General features: G+C 48.5%; 1 long non-coding RNA gene across 1 annotated transcript in view; it reads right to left on the bottom strand.

Annotated features, from left to right (window-relative positions):
• Positions 1–6811: 6811 nt before the first annotated feature.
• The window catches only part of LOC115064413, a 92240-nt gene continuing 86072 nt past the window's right edge, over positions 6812–12979 (bottom strand). The window contains exon 3 of the long non-coding RNA XR_003844255.1: positions 6812–6936. This is a non-coding gene — a long non-coding RNA (uncharacterized LOC115064413). The remainder of the gene's footprint in view (positions 6937–12979) is intronic.

The raw sequence follows: 12979 nt of genomic DNA, 5'->3' as shown, positions 1-12979 counted from the left end.
TTCAGTGTCCCATCCTAATAGAAGCATATATGTCGGAGGTTTGGGTCGGGTACACCGGACACAACTGTTTGTGCAGCACCCCACCCTCCTTACACTTGTGGTCACCAAGCTCCCCCCAGCCATGTCTCCCCTCCTCCTTGCTCCTTTGATCCTTATGAACTCTTAGAGAAAGTGCCCAGTGGAGGGTTCTTGAGGCCTCGCAAATCCAGGAACAAAGAGCTACTCCTCTGGAGAAGTACTTCTGAGACCTTAGACCATCCTAAGTTGCCCGTAGCTGGAGAGCCCCGCTCTGGCTTATCACACGTCCTTATCCCACAATTGGGCAACCGGAACTTTTCAAAGCCACTTATCTAAGTGATATAAAACTAGGGCTAAAAGCTTCCAGTGTCAAATCTGAAACTGGGAAACGTGGTCACTTTCCATCGTAGGCCCTACCTAAAGGAGAATGTGTCTCTGAGTCAAACTCCTCTTGAAGAACTTCTCTTGGGCAAGTCTACTTTAGCCACCCAGCCTTCTGCTGTCCCGTGTGCTGGGTTCCCTGGAATAGCCCGCTTGTATTTCTTCTTTAAGAGAGTTGGAAGGTATTCCCCAAGCATCCTTTCAGAAAAGGTTTTGAATAATAATTAGCTTTCACAAAATGGCTGTCTATATAAGGCCGTGGTCAGGTAGATGATCTCTCTGTCTAGAACTCCTAACAGCGGCTGCCACTGTGTGATGGTACTCATCCTTCAGGCCTGAAGGGTAGTGCAGATAGAATCAGTCCTCTAGAGACGAGGACTCAATGCCAACCCCTTCTCCACGCCTGCCCTAAGCTGGAGGGCTTAGAAGCAGCTCTCCCAGTGATGAGACTTACCTGAATCCTCCTCCTTCAGCCCCTCCATTGATTTTATAAATAAATTCCCTGCAGTGGAGACTTTGCTGACTAACATACCCGGAGTGGTTTCTTTTTCTTCCACAACGAGCTCTCTGCCTGCCACATCGACTCTAAGGTCAACAGATCCAGACAGCTTGCTACATGAGAAACCTATGTGTCGCTTTACTCAAAGTCTTTCCTAGCCTCTACAACTAGGTCTTACTCATAGCGGGGGGGGGGGGGGTGCCTATTCTTTCCTTCACTGACTTCTCATCAGGGAATACTGAGGGCTAGGCTGTGCTGGGGTGCCTCTTACACACAATAGACTCATCAAATTCACGCTACAGGTTGATCCTCTGTTGAAGAAGGTCTTAGGGGTCTACAAGCTAAAGTGTACCTCAGTTTGGGTTGTCAAAAAAAAAAAAAAACTAGGGTGCCACTCTCCCTCTACAAAATCATGTGACATAACTTCAGTGACAGCACAAGGCCAGAGACTTCTGTCCCTGATTCATAGAACAAGTCCTCAAGTCTAGCCAAGACATTTCCCTCCTCGGGGGTCACCGCAGGTCACTCGCTGAGTCAGGAAAGAGGCAGAAACAGTGATGACCAGGACAAGTAAAGAACCAGAACCTCTTTGAACGCTATCCAGGTTTGCGGGGATCCACAGGCCTCTCCCCCCCCACCCCACCCCCCCGGCCTACCGTGCATAGGGAGATCACTCTTGGAGCAGGGGATGGGGGGAGTGCAATTTCATGTCAATCTGCTCTACTGACTTCGTCCCTGTCATCTGACTCAGGGGCTAATTTCAGATCATCTTCCCATTTCTGCCTCACGCTGTGTCGTCAGAGACACATGCCTGGTCAGCTGGCAGAATTAGAAGCTTATGTCAGTATGTCAGCCTCAATCGCAGAACACATGGGGGTTTCCTGAAGACTTACTTCATTTCAACACCACTTTCTAGATGAGACAGCACGAAAGCAGCGACTGCTCAGTGAGCAAATGTTTAAGAGTTGTCTCCTTTCCCCCCATTGGACTCCCCAGCTTCCTGCTTCACCCCACCTCCATTCAGCCCACCCCACCCCCAATGGCCTCCATAGCCATGCTCATATGCTCAGCCCTGCCCCAGGCTCTCGGATACACCTAGAGAGTAAGGAAGAGGTCCCCTCAACTCCAGTGCCAGCCCAAACCTGTCCCAGTCTGCTGCCCACACACCTACAAGCTTGGCCACAAGACCTGTGCTCCCTATGCACAGGATCCCAGGATCCTCTAGACACTCTCTCCCAAGCGCGCTCCCTTAACCTGGATGTTACACATCTCCCATTTTGCCACGCTGAAGTCTGTCTGTCTGTCTTCAAATTAACCAACTTTCTGTTTTCGTCATTGAAAGAATCAGATAACTACACGGTAACAAGAACATCCGCCCACAAAGGTTATATAATAAAAACACTAGCCACCGTTTTTTTTTTTTCCCAGAGCCCCACATTCTAGGCCACTGCTACCCAGAGTCCCCAGGTCCCCTTCCCAACAAATCCTCCGCATGCACAAGCTGACCACCCGCTAACTGAGCCACTTCCTACAACCTCCCTCCCCTGGCTATGATGGCCACATTCTTGCTCGCCTGGCTTTTCCTTACACCATGGGGTCTATCTTGCCAAAGAGGCATACAGATGTCTTAGACTCTTTCAGGGAGACTAGCTGTCAGACTCCGGTTTCCTTGTCGGGTGGGGGACGAGGAGGGAGAGAAAGGAAGAAGAAAAGGAAGGGACGAGGAGAAGACGCTTTCCTTATACTTGGGTGTGATTGCGTGATTTTGGGGTTACAGCAGCCATTTTAGGGCGGTGAGGGAAAAATGAAATAAGGGAAAACAGAATAAAACAACGAAAAAACACCACCACCACCACCACCACCACCAACAACAACAACAAAATGTTTCATTGGATAGATGGCAGAAGAGCCTGAACCTTGGAAGATCTTGTTAAACCACAAAACTCTGCCGACTGCCTACTTCCAGCCGGTACTGCGTACGACAAACCAGTCTTTATGTTTTCTGTCAGTCACTGCTCATCAGGTTTTCTGTTAGCCTACACGATAACTACACTGGTTTGAATGAGACTGTCCCCCACAGGTTATGTGTCTGTACACTTGTTTCCCAGTTGGTGGCGCTGTTTGGGAAGGCTTAGGAAGTGTAGCCTTGCTCGAGGAAGTACGTCACTAGGGGCTGGCTTGGAGAGTTTGAAGGCCTGGGCCCATTTCTAGGCCACTCTCTCTGTGTTAGTGGTTCAGAATGAAAGCTCTCATCTTCCTGCTTCAGCCACCATGCCTGCCATTCCCCTGCCGCCATAGACTCCCACTGGAACCTTGAGCCCGAATAAACCCTTTCTTCTATAAGTTGCCTTCCTCATGGCATCTTATCACAGTAATAGAAAAGTAACATACAGTGGCCCACCCCAACGAGATGATTGTGATGTAACATATTGCGGATTCCCCTTCTGAAAGGGGCTTTATTCACTCATCAGTGTGACCTTCAAGTATCTTCTACATAAGCCTATCCGACTCTGTCCAGAGGATCCAACTATGCAGCTATCTATCGTAAAGCAAACGGGCGGACATTTTCACTGGGTTCTTGCAGTATTGACCTATCATACAGACTTCCCTGTGTCTACATCTCCATGCTTGCGTTCACTGCCTAAAACAGAGGGAGGCCAGGACCATCATCCCCTTTCATCTGTCCATACCCCTTACAGTTTCCAGACAGCTGACTCTTCCCTGACTATTCTGGGAGGAACATGTCTTTGGGCTCGTGACCTGACTCCCCTTTTCCTCTACTCAATCCATGCCTGACTGAGTCCTGAGACACCCTCTGTTTCTACCTGAGCCTTGGCATTCCCTAACCTGGATCCCAGCTGGACTAAGTGGATTTTAGCTTCTTTCTCCAGGACAGAACCCCAAGCTTGCTCTGCTCAGGCCGGCTCTAGGCCTCTCCACCTGAACACTCAGGTATGCTCCCCTGCCATGCCCCCTCACACCATTTCCAGAACCTGCCCCTTCCTGCTCTGCTGGAACTGGCTTCCATGGTCTTGGAGGAGACCAGGACCGTGACAACTCCCACAGGAAACAATATGCGCCCGCCACACTCCACCATCAGTCAGGCCCTGGCTTCTGGTTTCAGTACCTGTAGCCAAGCTGGAAAATTCACACCAGAAAACTAAACTCACACCCTCACCTAAATCCCACTTAGTGACAAAAGTTGACGTGTGCCACTGCTGGGAGGGGAGGAGCACGTGAGAGACAGATGTCTAATAGCAGTGGGCAAAGGTGCTGATTTGCCTACCCACAAAGGCAAGGGAGTGAACACACCATCGGATCAGCCTGGCTTCTCACCACTGGGCCTGTGCTCAGTCAGCCTGGTTATGCAAAAAGCCTAAGCTCCCAGCAAAGGGCATTGTCTCCAAAGGTCAGTTTCAGGGTATAATAGTCCTCTCTCTTAGGGAGAATGACATCTTTCCTACTTGCAGAATTACAAAGCTGACTCTAGCCTGTGGCCCCTTCCCAGCTGTCTCTGTTCTTCACTCACCCCTCTGGGCAACCGTGCCTGGGCCTGCATGGAACACCAGGGAAGAGGGAGGCTTCAAAGCCCATCTGGTCTAATCTAGGTCACAAAAGATCAAAAAGTTGCCCAGGCATTTAATCTCAGGACCAGAAACAGGTGGATCCCTAGGGCTTGATGGACACCCAGCATAGCCTACTGGATGAGTTCCAGGTGATGCTAAGAGACCCTGGTTTTTTTTTTAAAACAAAACAAAACAAAACAAAACAAACAAACAAACAAAAAAACAAGGTAGATGACTCCTGAGAACACTGAAGGCTGACCTCTAACCTCCACATATACATATCAGAGGCTGTTCCTGAACGCACAGCTGGGGAGGGACAGAAGCAGAGTTCACACCTGGCTACCTGCCTCCCCGCCTCCGGTACCCGGTGATGCTACTGTGATGCTAGGACAAGAATGAAGACTGTGGGTCTGAGAGGAAGAGAGCGAGCGGTGTTTGGGAAAGGGATGGGTAATACTGAAAATGCAAATAAAAGGAAGGCCTGAGCAGGTGTTCAGCAAAAGTGCCTTTCGCTTGAGTGAGGAAGTGCTCAGAAAGAGAAAGGACCAGACCCGAATCTGGAACAGTTAGAGCAATCGATAGGGCAAGGACTGCATTCTAGCCCAGAGTATAAAATAAACACCTAGGAACCATGGGTACAAACCATTGAGTAAGTACATAACAGGGAGCAGAGACCATGTGACTGACCATATGCTTTAGGTGGGTTTACTCTTCCATCCCAGGGATGGAGACTGCCCCCAGGTCTGCATTACTTGACCTCTGAAGAACAGATGGAGAAGGGCCGTGCACGAGGGAGCCCTGGACTCTGGGGAAATCTGATGAACGGGCTCAGCTAAGGGATAGGGGTCAACGGCGATAGGTCACCGAGACGGTGTGTGCTCCCACAGCGAGGTGACCGCGACAGTGTGCGCTCCCATCAGGCTGCAGCAAAGACTTCTCTCCTGAGGTTTGCATCTCCAGACACAGACTCCCACTCCGACTCTAAGAAAAATACCTGATCGGTGCTCCCCAAAACTGTTGCATCATACAAGAGGACAAAGAAAGTCTGAGAAACTGTCACAGGCCAGAGGGCAGGTAATGGGACAGAAGAAACACTTGGGAAAGTTGACATAGACTGCCGGGTGTAGCTGTGGGCTCCTTGGTGACAGATGTGCTTCAGTGATGGGCAGGAGTGGTAGAAGGTTCTTACCCCTGCCCTGCCCCTCATTCTATAGCTGTGTAGTTGTTTTGATAAAGGGGTTTGTGGTAAATAAACATCCAGAATGACAATAGCTCACTCTCACCAGGGAGTGGCTGTCTAATTCCTTGAGATACCCTGGGCCTGAGCCCTGAGTGTCAGGATGCTAGAAGGATCCTTCCTGGAGTCAAAGGGAATCAGGAAGAACTCTAAGAGTCTCAGTAGGATGCCAGAGGGCTGACCTAAACAGCGGCTGACTCCCTGCCCACCAAGCCAGGCATCTCTATCTAGCCATTGGTGTAAGGGTGGGCCAAGGGTTCAAATTTCTTCAGGGTGTGAAAATGCAAAGTAACCTGGGCCAGCAGGTGCACTCTTTCATCCAGCTGGGGTCACTGTCCCCTAAGAGGCCCCGGGGACAGGCCCTTCTGGTCACATGAAGCTTCTGAACCTCAAGCACCTAGGGATCTGAATGCATTCCAAGAGGCTGACCTAGCAACACTGGCGCTCCAGCTGAGAGCCTGGCAGTCCCAGCCCTACATTGCTGGGCAGAGGACCCAGGCATTTCTGAGGCACCCTGGACTCCTGCCAGTGGGTCCCCAGATGCCATGCAAGACACACCTGAGGGAGGTAAGAGAATAGGTGTGTGTAAACAGTGTTTGAAAAAGAAAATAGCTGAACAAATACAGCACTTGTTAACACAGGTGTTTACAGGTGGAATTATTTTTCCTGGGCTGCTATCTCCCAAGCTGCTTTGTGTGGCCCTGCGCACACCTGCACCGACTTTCCCATACGGGGAAGAACAAGGGGGAAGTGGCTGGTCCAGATCGATTGTACCACACAGGAGGTCAGTGATCAGCCTTGGCCTAAGCTAGCGTGCAGTTTCTCTGATGGAACTTTTTTTCCTTTCTTTCTCCCCTCCTCCCCCCCCCTCCCCCCCAACGTGCTGGAACAGGGTCCAGCCTGTTCACCACTTCCTGCTCGGCCAACGCAGCTGTTCGGCTGGCCCCAGGGCAGTCACAGTAAGAGGCCCATTTCCGGGGGTAGGAGCCAGCCACTCTCTGGGCATGACAGTCTGACTCTCTGACTCTCTCCTCTCCCCCAAGGGGAGTCTCATGATTTGCATTTGTACAGACAGAACAGTCTCAAATCACAGAGAGTGAAGAGGGCTGGAGGCACAACCCAGAGGTTCAGTGGAGAGTTCCAAAGTGAGGATGGACACTGGGGAGCAGTGGTGTTCTCCGTGAGGCACCCAGAAATATAGATGCATTTGATGTGAAGCAGGCAGAAGGTAGCACCTAAAAAATAAAATGAAAGAAAATAAAATAAAACCTATGGAAACGGAGCATAAAGCCACAAGCCATGCACTTCTAAATGTAGTAAACCTTGTTGTGTGTGTTTCATCATAATTTTAATTCTTCTCATTTAAAAAATGCACAGAAGAGGGGCCTGGTATCAGCAGAGCCGTGAAGATCCACATAGCCATGTAGGACATGCAGGGGGCTACATAGTGAGATCCTGGAGAGAGTGAAATAAAAATACCAAAACCAGAGCGTTCTAGTCTATATACACGGACCCAACAAAAGCTGGCGATTTCTGCCATAATTAGAAAGGTTGTGGTCAACACCCCAGTTGTTGTATTCTGAAGGAGTCCAGTCCTCGGGGAGGACTGTGAGGCAGTGTGAGGATTTTCCTGTTGGTTGTGGGAGCCTAAAAGGTGAAATGCCCCAATGTAGATTCAGCCATAATGTGTAAGTCTCCAATTCAAGTCTACCTGCAACAGTCAAAAGTAGGAGGGGGGAAGAAAGCAGGCTCTTGACGGAGGGGCATCGAGAGATACAGCCTGCCCCCCCGGACACTGCAGGGAGTGTCAGAGGAGCCAGGAGAGGCAGGCTGGCTTCCTCCCATACCTCCATATAGCCATGGAGCACAGCAACTTGAGGTGCACGGAGGGATTCCGCCCCACTTGGAGAAAGCTGGCCAGAAAGAACAGAGAGAACACTGGTGGCTACTGGGAGTCTCCAGAGAGGCCCAGGAGGTTCACAGTGCCCTGCAGGAGTGCTGGATAACTGAAGAAGCAGCCTAATGGTTGGCAACCCAGATGTCAACAACCAGGAGAAAAGACCATTTCTCAACTGGGGCAGAAAGTCATTCTGTAGGAGATGAGGAACAATAAGGGTTTCTGGGAACTTCCTCCAGAACCTTTGCTCCAGACCAGCCTCCTTTTCACAGACCAGCATTACCCACGCTGTATTACATAGGTCAGAGAGACAGGTCTCTCTCACTCTCTGACCCGTGTCTGTCACTCAGAAGGTAAGCTGGGTGTTAATATACTGGCTCTGAGTGTGGATGTTCCTCCCACGCTGGCACTATCAGAAAAAGAAGGCTCACAGTGAAGAAGGAAGACCCTTAATACCTTCCTAATTCCTTCTGTCTCTTCTAGGAGGTCATCCCAGCTCCTTCAACCCCTCTGCACAATGAAGGATGCCAGGGCAGACCAGCATGGGACAGGAACAAGAGAGGGTAGGAGGGAAAAAGGGGAGGGGGGACCCAATGGAGAATGAGATTTGAAAATACATCACTGAAAAGCTGAAAAGTTTTCTGTCTGAGCTATGACAAGTCTCTAAAAGAAGCGACCATATCTAAATCGGCATGTTCATGTCTTTCTAATGAAGATGACCTCATGTCATAACTGCAGATCAGCGCCTTTCCCTGGAGGTAGTTAGTAAGGCCCTGCTTCTCTGCCAGCTGATTTGGAAGCTCTAGGCTCCATGATGACCCCTTCCATGGCCCTCCACGCCACTCATCCTCTGAAGTGAGGGGGCAATGCAGTTAAGACAGAGCAGGAGAATCAGGGAGATGACACCCTTCACAATACTCACAAACAGTATAAAATATCTTGGTGTGACTCTGACTCTAACAACAAGTGAAAGATCTGTATGACAAGAACTTCAAGTCTCTGAAGAAAGAAATCAAAGAAGATCTCAGACGATGGAAAGATCTCCCATGCTCATGCACTGGCAGGATTAATATAGTAAAAATGGCCATCTTGCCGAAAGCAATCTACAGATTCAATGCAATCCCCATCAAAATTCCAACTCAATTCTTCATAGAATTAGAAAGAGCAATTCTCAAATTCAATTGGACTAACAAAAAACCCAGGACAGCAAAAACTATTCTCAACAATAAAAGAACTTCTGAGGGAATCACCATCCCTGACCTCAAGCTGTACTGCAGAGCAATTGTGATATAAACTGTATGGTACTGGTATAGAGACAGGTAGATAGATCAGTGGAATAGAATTGAAGACCCAGAAATGAACCCACACACCTTATGGTTACTTGATCTTTGACAAAGGAGCTAAAACTGTCCAGTGGGTCAACTTGTAGAAGAATGCAAATCAACCCATTCTTCTCTCCTTGGACAAAGCTCAAGTCCAAGAGGATCAAGGACCTCCACATAAAACCAGATACACTAAATCTAATAGAAGAGAAAGTGGGGGAAAGGCTCGAACACATGGGCACAGGGGGAAAGTTCCTGAACAAAACACCAATGGCTTATGCTCTAAGATCAAGAATTGACAATTGGGACCTAATAAAATTAAAAAGCTTCTATAAGGCAATGACACTGTCAATAGGACAAAATGGCAACCAACAGATTGGGAAAAGATCTTTACCAATGCTATACCCGATAGAAGGCTAATATCCAATATATACAAAGAACTGAAGAAGGTAGACTCCACAGAACAAAATAACCCTATTTAAAAAAAAAAAATGGGGAACAGAGCTAAACAGAGAATTCTCAACTGAGGAAACTCAAATGGCTGAGAAGTACCTAAAGAAATGTTCAACATCCTTAGTCATCAGGGAAATGCAAATCAAAACAACCCTGGGATTCTACCTCACAGCAGTCAAAATGGCTAAGATTAAAAACTCAAGTGATGAGCTGGGCGTGGTGGCACATGCCTTTAATCCCAGCACTCAGGAGGCAGAGGCAGGCGGACTTCTGAGTTCGAGGCCAGCCTGGTCTACAAAGTGAGTTCCAGGACAGCCATGACTATACAGAGAAACCCTGTCTTGGAAAAAAAAAAAACTCAAGTGACAGCAGATGCTAGTGAGGATGTGGAGAAAGAAGTACACTCCTCCATTGCTGGTAGAATTGCAAGCTGGTACAACCATTCTGGAAATCAGTCTGGCAGTTCCTCAGAAAATTGGACATAGTATTACCTAAGGACCCAGCTATACCCCTCCTTGGCATATACCCAGAAGATGCTCCAACATGTAATAAGGACACATGTTCCACNATGTTCAAAGCAGCCATATTTATAATAACCAGAAGCTGGAAACAACTCAAATGTCCCTCAACAGAGGAATGGAAATAGAAAATGTGGTACATTTACACAATAGAATACTAGTCAGCTATTAAAAACAATAACTTCATGAAATTCGCAGGCAAATGGATGGAACTTGAAAATATCACCCTGAGTGAGGTAATTCAGACACAAAAGAACACACATGGTATACACTCATTAATAAGTGGATATTATCCCAAAAGCTTGGAATACCCACAATTCAATTCAGAGACCATATTAAGCCCAAGAAGAAGGAAGGCCAAAGTGTGAATGCTCCCGTGCTTCTTAGAAGGGAGAACAAAATACTCACAGGAGGAAATATGGAGACAAGGTGTGGAGCAGAGACTGAAGGAAAAGCCATCCGGAGACTGCCCCACCTGGGAATCCATTCCATATGCAGTCAACAAATCCAGACACTATTGTCCAGGAAGTGCTTGCTGAAGGGAGCCTGATATGGCTGTCTCCTGAAAGGCTTTGCCAAAGCCAACCATTGAACTGAGCTAGGAGGTCCCCGATGGAGGAGTTGGAGAAGGGACTGAAGGAGCTGAGGGGGTTTGCAGCCCCATGGAGGGAGCAACAGTGTCACTGATCAGACCCCACCACCAGAACTCCCGGGGAGTGGACCACCAACCAAAGAATACACATGGAGGGACCCATGGCTCTGGTCGCATATATGGCAGAGGATGGCCTTGCTCCACACGCTGCCTTCAGCTGGGCGTCTGAGAAAGTGTCCGTTCTCCAAGCGCTCAATCCTGCTCTCCTTCCGTGGGACTAAGAAACTATCTTACTGCTTGAAAATGAGATAGGCTTCACAGGCTTGTGCTTTGAATGTTTATTACCTAGTGAGGAACAAAATGTAGGAAGCGTATAGAGCCTTTCATGAGGTAGGTCACAGGGTTGGGGGCACAGGCCATGGGAGGTTACAATGTTTCCCACACTCAGTTAAAGCCAGAAGTCTCTGGGTCCTATCTATCATATGAACACGCCGCCGATCATGATACTGTGAGCTAGACTAAAGCCTGACTCCCTTAAGGCATTTTGTCACACTGATTGGAAAAATGACAAGTACAACCATCAGTGTGAAAAATGTCTTCCCTAGAGTAACATCCAAGATTGCACACACACACACACATACACACACACACACACACACACACACACACACATATGGCAGTGCAATGACAAGGTTCCGGTATCCAGTTTGGTTGGGGGTGGTGGTGGTCAGGGTGTGAGTGTGTAATGATGCATACATACATATGAGTTTACACATGTGATAGTATATCCATGCATATATGTATGTAGAGACCACGAGTTTGTATCCGGTAACTTTATTCTTTCTTCTCCACTTTATTTACTGTGGCAGCATCTCTTGCTGAACCTGGAGCTTGTCAATTTGACTAGTCTAGCTAGGTCTCTTGTCCCAGAAACCCTTGCCTCCACCTCCCATGTTCTCCCATGATGGCTCTTCATGCTTGTATGTGGGTATTAGGGAATCACTAAGCCAACCCCCAACCCCTCTTATGCTCAGTTTTAAGTAACTGCATCCACACAAGCACATTAGGCCTGGGCTTCATGCTTCTCTCCCCACTGCAGCATATCACCTGTCACATCCTAAGTCCCTGTAGATGTTGATTTGATTTGACTGTCAAAGCCTGAAACAGGAGAGTATGTGGGCAAACTTTCATCCCAATGACATGTCCTTTGCCTGAACACAGGTTAGATGACTGGATCCTCGTAGTCTTCTGTAGTTTCACCCGAGCTGGCAGCATATGCATTGGCTGTGACTCAGCAGTCCACCCATAACAAACAGGACCCTGTTCTCAGGCACTTCGTCCTCTCAGTGGTATCTATATCTCCCTACTCCGACTTTCCACTCAGGAATGACAAGAGGGCCCATGAATAATCATGAAATCGAGGGAAATAATTGATATTTAGCTCTGCCAGAGGGGAAGCTCAGCACTTAGGGGAAACCATCCTTCAGTCCGAGGGCCGATAACTCATTAGCTGGAGGCAGGCTGAATTAGCTGTACTTGTCGGTTGTAGTGACAAGAGCTGAAGAACAGCTTGTCAGTTCCAAAGTCACTTCTCTTGCATGAGGATGCACAGACGCTGAGCCTGCTCAGAGGGACACTGTCATTGCCTGCTCAAGCTTTGGACTTTGAGGGCTTGTGGTTGATCAAGTATAGAGCCAGGAGATTCCTTCCTGTTCCTCTTTCCTTTCTCTGAGCTTACAGTTACCTGCAAACCATGGTTCAGTCATCTGGATGGGGGTCATGTGAACAGTGCTCTACATGCCCCCACTAAGATACTGTCTCATTGGGGTTGTATCCCCCACTCTGGCAATGGGTGCTCATTTCCATACTTTAGCTATGGGCCAGTAGAAAGGCTTAAAATGTTAGTCTCCCAAAGCTTTCATTCAAAGACCCTTCCTCCTCACACCCACCCCTTGCCTCTGACCCATGGCCCACTGCCAGGAGGAAGGGTCTCAGTGCACATGAGGATCCTACCTAGAAGCCAGACCACATGCCACACCCCTTTCCACACTCACCCTCACATGGGATCCATCATGACCTGGAGAATATTATCCTCATTGGCATCAAGGAGTTAGTTCTGGCTTTCTGCAGTGGCCTCTGTGTGCTCTGTCCTCTGGCCCTCACTATGCTCCTCCTCTTGGTCTCCAGATCCAACCTCCAAATGTCTCTCTACATACTCTTTCCAAAAGCACGTTTATGCTTACTTTGTACAGCAAGCTTGAAGCATCTGTTTCATGCCAACTGCATACTGCCATGTGTCCCCTCTGCCCTGCAGGACAATGACCAGGAGCCTTACCATAAGGCCTCTGTGTACCATACTTGGACCAGACACCAGCTCCTTTACCACACACCCACTGACCACTTAATGCTACCTGCATTACCTGCATATACATGTTTTCTCTTCTCTCTCTCTCTCTCTCTCTCTCTCTCTCTCTCTCTCTCTCTCTCTCTCTCTCT

This window comes from Mus pahari, chromosome 7, assembly GCF_900095145.1.
Source record: "Mus pahari chromosome 7, PAHARI_EIJ_v1.1, whole genome shotgun sequence".
In the NCBI taxonomy this organism is placed as follows: domain Eukaryota; kingdom Metazoa; phylum Chordata; class Mammalia; order Rodentia; family Muridae; genus Mus; species Mus pahari.
This window is presented reverse-complemented; position numbering and strand designations above follow the sequence as displayed.